This window comes from Patella vulgata, chromosome 1 (assembly GCF_932274485.2).
Source record: "Patella vulgata chromosome 1, xgPatVulg1.2, whole genome shotgun sequence".
Taxonomy (NCBI): Eukaryota; Metazoa; Mollusca; class Gastropoda; family Patellidae; genus Patella; species Patella vulgata.
The window spans coordinates 31,864,235-31,871,081 of NC_065879.2; positions in this window are offsets into that span (position 1 = coordinate 31,864,235).

Here is a 6,847-nt window from a genome sequence, read left to right on the forward strand (position 1 = left end):
TTTCTTTGATCTTTATTTTAAAAAAAAGCTTCACATGAGATTCTTCATTATGATGTTTTTAGAACAAAATTATATTGTCACATGGAGGGTGGAGCAGATGAGCTATACCATGTCCATGACTAGAACATGGAGGGTGGAGCAGATGAGCTATACCATGTCCATGACTAGAACATATCCTTCCACAGAAAATGGTCATAATTAAAACACTAAAACTTTTTGTGAATTATTCAAATGTTGCTTCCAGTCTTTCAAGGTAACCATTTATTGACTTTATATACCCTCAAAAGCATCTATAGAGGCTAAATTTCTCATCCGATTGACATGAAATTTATACACTGTGTTTCAGGACCACATAAAGCTTGCATGGGGCCTGCTGGCTTCAACAGTGAAAAGAGGGGCATATTCTGTCACTCACACAAAATGCATTTTGTATGTTTATGGTATATTGATAGATTTATTTGGCAAAAACATATACAACATATTTAACAAGAACATAAATTAATTTTATGAAAACTAATATGGGGGGCTTTAATATTGGGGGATAATCTGGGCCTGTCATGTTTATGTTTTTGATACTTTCCAGGTCAAAGTTATCATATTGTTGACTTGATGCCGGGCCCGTAGCCCGGCCCCCCCCCCCCCCAAAAAAAATAGAATTAGCCCCTCAAATATTTTGCCAACAATAATGATTTCTTAGGAGCGTTCTTAGCCGGCCACATTCTCAGCCCCTTTAAAAAATTCCGTAGCCCCACCAAATTTTAAGAGCTGGCTACGGGCCCGCAAAGTTGATGCACGGTGTTTATGTTCATTAGATGAAGAAAAAAATGGATTGCAACATTAGATCTCAGCAACTACTTGTCGCATCGTTAAGATGTCTTCAGTTTTAATGGGAAAGTGTATGGTAGGGTATCTCTACCAATATTAAATGCTCTGCTACAATGTCTTTTCCATTGGGTATTAATATGTAAAAAATACGATGTACAAAGTCCGGTAATGATAAAGTCAAAATACCTCTAAAGCAAGAGTTAAGTGTCAAATGACAAATTTTTTGTGAGAAAATGCTTTTTTGACGTGTCTACATTTTATTACATTTCTCTCATTACATTTTACATTAATTGCGCTCTGCCACATCTCATTTATCCTTCACGCTTTCTACATAACATCTTTCGCACAGCATCAACTTTCATGTGCAAATGTAGGATATCACGTGACTTAAAGATACATTATGGGAGATAAGATAAAGAGATGGCAGTTCCCGCTATAATAGTTAAAAAACTAAATAGTGTAAAGGTAATTTGCTGAAAATTTCAGTCAAATTGATCCACTATGAGCCGAGAACGAAGCGGGTGAAATTTTCGCATAGTCTCGGTCATCATTACTAAAATCATTAATATAAACAGCATTGTCTCGATTATCCACTGTTTTGATTTAATTATCAATGGCCGTTAAGCGGCATATAGGAATCTAATCCAGCCAACATCGAAGGCTAGCCTTGACATCGAGAGTTAATTATGGTCTGGATAAGTTAATTAATGTCTAATTAATAATTTAGATAACATTTCAGGCCTAAAGAAAGACTTGTAATAAGCAGATTTTGCTCTTGCATAATGCATGTTTAATAACATATACGGAAACCTGGCACACATTATAAACCAGCACACTATAAGGATATTCACCGCACGATAACAGTAAAGCAAGCTGGCACATTTTAAGAAACTATCTAGACGACCGTGCGTAATATGCCAGGAAATAATTGATACATTCAAAGAGCCAAAGAAACATACTTTTCAGTAATTTATAACACAATAACTGGAATATCGTATTAATATCCGTATTTTAACGGTCTTTCTATAAATAGAGTTGAGTACAGCCTAATTAACTTTGTTCCATTAAAAAAAACAAAAACAATATATAAGCATTGTGCCCAACAAATAAATAATATATTTAAAGAGAGGAATGACTTTACATTTTTTTAGTATAGACATAGAGAATCTTTGATTAAGCCCCTTCCTTCACTCCAACTTTAATCTTAATTTGTAAAGTTATGCAAATATGAATGTGCCAAAAATTATTTGCATATTTAGAAAGAGCAATCAATGATACGTAACATGGTATCTGGAATTTCGTATTTAGACCAGTATTTTTACTTAATACCCCTTAAATGGTGTTTCCTGCCACTCGATGTTTTTCAAGGTACGCTAATCTGAATGTGCCAATAAATTATTTACATATTATTAAGCAGCACTAGACGTGCATTTAGTGATAGGTAGCATGGTATGGGCAATTAAAATTAACGAGGCTAGGCCCAAAATTCAATCGCTAAATACTCGGTTCAGGGTGGATCAATTTGACTGAAATTTTCAGCAAATTCCCTTTACATTATCTAGTTTTTAACTATTATAGTGAGAACTATCGGCTCTTTATCTAATTTCCCATAATGTATCTTTAACTTATGTTCAATCCATCTTGACTAATAGACAAATCACCCCACTCCCTCCCTTCCTCCAATTCTATTCCTCTGGTCCATTTCCTGCTCAGTTGAAAATGAAAAGACCTGGACAAGCATCACTCAATCAACACACTTATTAAACTTTGTTTAAACCCATTAAAGGGTCTGGAGAAGTCGAAAATGTGCTCTATTAAGGTGTTGCTTCACAAAAACTATGATCGGGCAATTGCTGTCGATATGTAACGTTCATGCCAAAAATAATCAAAATTCTCCAACTATAGTTTCTGACAAACTCTTAGGGTGATCCTTATCACATTTCAGAAAAAAATGATTCACCCATTATGAGAAAGAAGCCGATTTTCTATAAAATATCTTCTATTCGACCTTAAAAGACGACGAATGCACCAATCCCAAAGCGCTTACACCATCACCTCTATGGACTGACTGGAAAGTAGTGAATAGAAAGCGTTTGTCTATATGATACACACCCGATGCTCCATGTCTAAGTGTTTAAAACAACTTCTCAGCCGATATCTCCCAAATAACAATACTTCTCAATCTGAGTGTGCAATCCCGATGGTTGTTATTATTACACACGTAGGTCTCTAGTCCTTTCATCTTAGTTCTATCAGCTTTAAAATGGCATATTCGCGTTTCTCGTCCCCCGCAACCCCTGAAACAACATATCACACTTGTATGTTGAATACTTTTTGGGCCAATTTCTGTCACTATTTTGGATTTTGGAGGCCATATTATTGGATCAACCGTTTGTGACATGAATCAGAAACTGTCTAAAATGAGTCCGGTGACCAACAAAACTTGTCAAGGTCAATTCAAGGCCATTTTTGGTCGCCATCTTGGATTTTCGACTCTCCTGGAGTTAGCCCGTAGATTTTAGAGGTAGCAAACTACAAATATCTTCACTGGGGCCCCTTCTATTAGAAACCATTGTCAAACCTTGTCACGGATGCGTGGGGAGTGACCTGACTAATATGTCATGAATTAGTCTATAAGTATTTTCCAGTCGAATATGCCTGTATGACGCCAAACAGTGATAACGCGTAAATTCATTTCAATAAACGCGTTAATTTATATATACTGAGCGCCATGGAAAACGCAACACGTAGTTTTTCGTATAACAAAATGATCCTGTAAACATATCTAATTTATTTTGCCTCTTATTGTGAACAATATTCAAATGGGAACACATCAATAATAACACATTTGTACACTTATGGATGTTTAATCTGTAATCAACGGTACAAAGTCAGAGGGGTCAAAACCAAAAGTACGACACAGATGTCAGTAGCGCGTGTGTCCTCCACGGGCTTTTACGCACGCTGTGCAGCGACGTCGCATGGAATTAACCAATGTTTGAAAGAAGGCCTGGGGCAAATTGTTCCATTCTTGGACAAGAGCAGCTTCTAAAGCAGCAATGGTGTGCATCTGTGGTCTCCGATACAGACGGCTTCCAATCTCATCCCAGACATGTTCTATCGGTGCCATGTCCGGATAAAGATGAAAGCGACTCTCATCACTGAAGAGCACACTTTGCCAGTCTACTCTTCTCCGTGTCTGGTGTCCTTGACCCATATCAAACGCCGCTGACGGTGATGATCCTTAAGGATAGCTCCAAGATAAGGTCGTCGTGCACGGAGTCCTACTTCTCTTAGACGACGTCTTACGGTGTTGGCACTTACTGGTCCTTGTCTTCCGATGACTGCTGCACCTGTTCGAGTCGCTGGGCGGAATCTGTCACGCAGATGAGTGACCCGGATGTAGCGGTCTTGAGACTGGGTTGTAACGCGTTGTGGACCAGGACGTTGACGGTCACGTGTTGATCCAGTAACTCGAACATGTTCCACCAACCTTACAATAGTGGACTGATGGCAATTGAAGTGTCCGGCAATAGCACGTGTAGATCAATGTCGAAGTAATGTTGTAATATTAAAAGGTGGGGAAGAGCAATAAATGACTGAAGATTCTAATTTTTTTCAAAGATTCTACTTTTTATCTAAATTTCGTTTCGTCGTGTTTTTGGCCGACATTCCTAAATATGGACGTTGACCTATATTTAGAGTGTCATGGCAGCGAAAAGACAACTTGATAGGTGGAGACGTATTTTTTAACAGCCTGTTGTGTCGCTCATACTGGATCTAGCGAGGTAAGCGAGGTCTTATTTTATCACTAAGATGTTCCTTTACATTGTTCAGGTATTCACAGGGACTGCCACGCGACCGTTTAGCGGTAAAAAGTTGCCCAGTAAAATTGACATAAATTCAATGCTAACATCCCTAGACGTAGTGTCGACTGTAAAGAGACCTACGTTCAGAGCTGGTCTACGTGTAGACATGCCAGCCCTGGACATTCCCATGGTTTCATTCCGTAGATTTTCAGTAAGTCGCAGCATCTCTAGCTCGATTCCTTCACACGTCCAACAACAAATTACGACAGATTGACGTTTAACAGTTCATGTACTGCACAGTAAGTTGAAAACATGCTTTTAAAGGGCTCACACACAATGCTGCACGTGAATATTGGGTTTTTCATGTGCATCTCGTGCAATTTTTTTTTGTGCACACGGGCCGATATTTTTTGCGTTTGGGAGCATTGTGTGAAACAATAGTTCATAGTATTGCATAATATTATACATACAAAGCCACCTAGTAATAAAATATTTGGGAAAAAAAAGTGATGCGTTTTCCATGGCGCTCAGTTATAACCAGTTAAAAAGCTAACTGCTCTCAGCCCTGCCCTGAGGTGAAACACGAGATAAGAATATGGGAAGTTTATTCAAGCTTTTACTGAGGTTTCGCTGAACTCGCCACGAATACTGAGTAATAGACATTTTTTGGCTCAAAAAGAGTATTTTCGATTACATGGAGGATTGTAATTGGACAGTGGTTCTGCGTTAACCACCCACTCCCTGGAAATAAAGTTCACAAAAGAAAAATGGCTTTCGCCAGCTATGGGGCCGCCAGAGACTAAGTGAAAATCATTTTGTGGACTCTCTAGATGTTACAATTCTCTTTCGTTTTACAAGTTCGATTCTTAGCGTAAAATACTCCCCTCATTATGCAAGTAGTGGAAAAGCATGTAATACATACACCAAGGTTGTGGATCCTCTAGCGGCAACAATTTATATTTAAAGGCTCAATACCACTCTTGTTGTAACTGAATAATATGTCCCAATCTTTATTCTGGTCAACAAATTGTACTATTTTAGAATATTTCAATTAATTGATGATACAAATTTCATCTTAACACACCTTATTTAAAAATTTTGAAAAATTCAACATAATGGGTTGAAACGTCTAACGTAAACCTTTTCAAATGAAACTTCGTTTTAAAAATATTTTCGAACCCTCTGGACAAGTAAAATAGGATGTAATGGATAATTTACACAACAGGTAGGACACTTAAACATCTAGTACTTAGATAGAGATATTATTTATTTTCTGGAGCTTTCAAGCCAGCAAGAGTGTTATTGTCCCTTTAATTAAGATGAAACTGGCAATAAAGTGTGCATGTGGTCAAACGATCTTGTATGAGTAAGATTTTGGTCAGTATCGAAACGCAAAGTGTGAAAAACGTAAAAGTTTGTTGCCCCCCCCCCCCCACCCCCAGAGGTCTGAATCAGATAAATTTTAACATTAATCAAAAGACCTTGAATGAATTCAATCTTGTCGATCCGGGACGCGACTGTGACTAACAGGTAGTAGGTAATCATTGCCAAATATTTAATTTTTAAAGGAACACTCTCGCAGGTAAATTAATGGGACTAACCCTTTAACTTAATATTTTCTATTAAATATTCGAAATTAAAATCACGAATTAGAATTCAGTATTGGTCCATTTCAATCCTAATTTCCAAAACACAATGGACATTTTATAATCAGTACAGGAGTCGTGCGATATGTGGTTTTAAGCGCCATTTGTAATGAACAAAGAAAACATATCCTACAAGACATTGCTTAAAGAAAACAACTTGGGCTGTTCACGTACTTCACAGAACACAATGGATTAGAAATTACAATGCATTTTTTTTTTTAAAAATTGACTATATAAATCACTTAATACATTCCTATTACATTTGTATGTGCTTTTAGACCTCACGAGATACATTCGTACTCAGTGGCAGCGCCAGCCGCCGGTGGTTGGAGGGGCAAAGCTGGGGCAAAGTCCAAGGTTAAGGGGGCAAAGGCACGAGCTTCAACTACGGGTAGGGGGGCCTCCCCCAGACATTTAAAAAAGAAAACGCTGCCGGGAATACAAGCTGTCGGAAATGCAGCCTGGCAGTATTTCAGGCACTGATCGTTGAGATCAAGTGTCAAACGACCGAACCTCGACGAAACCCACTCACGAGCGCCAAAGTAGGGAATCCTTACGGATGCTCTC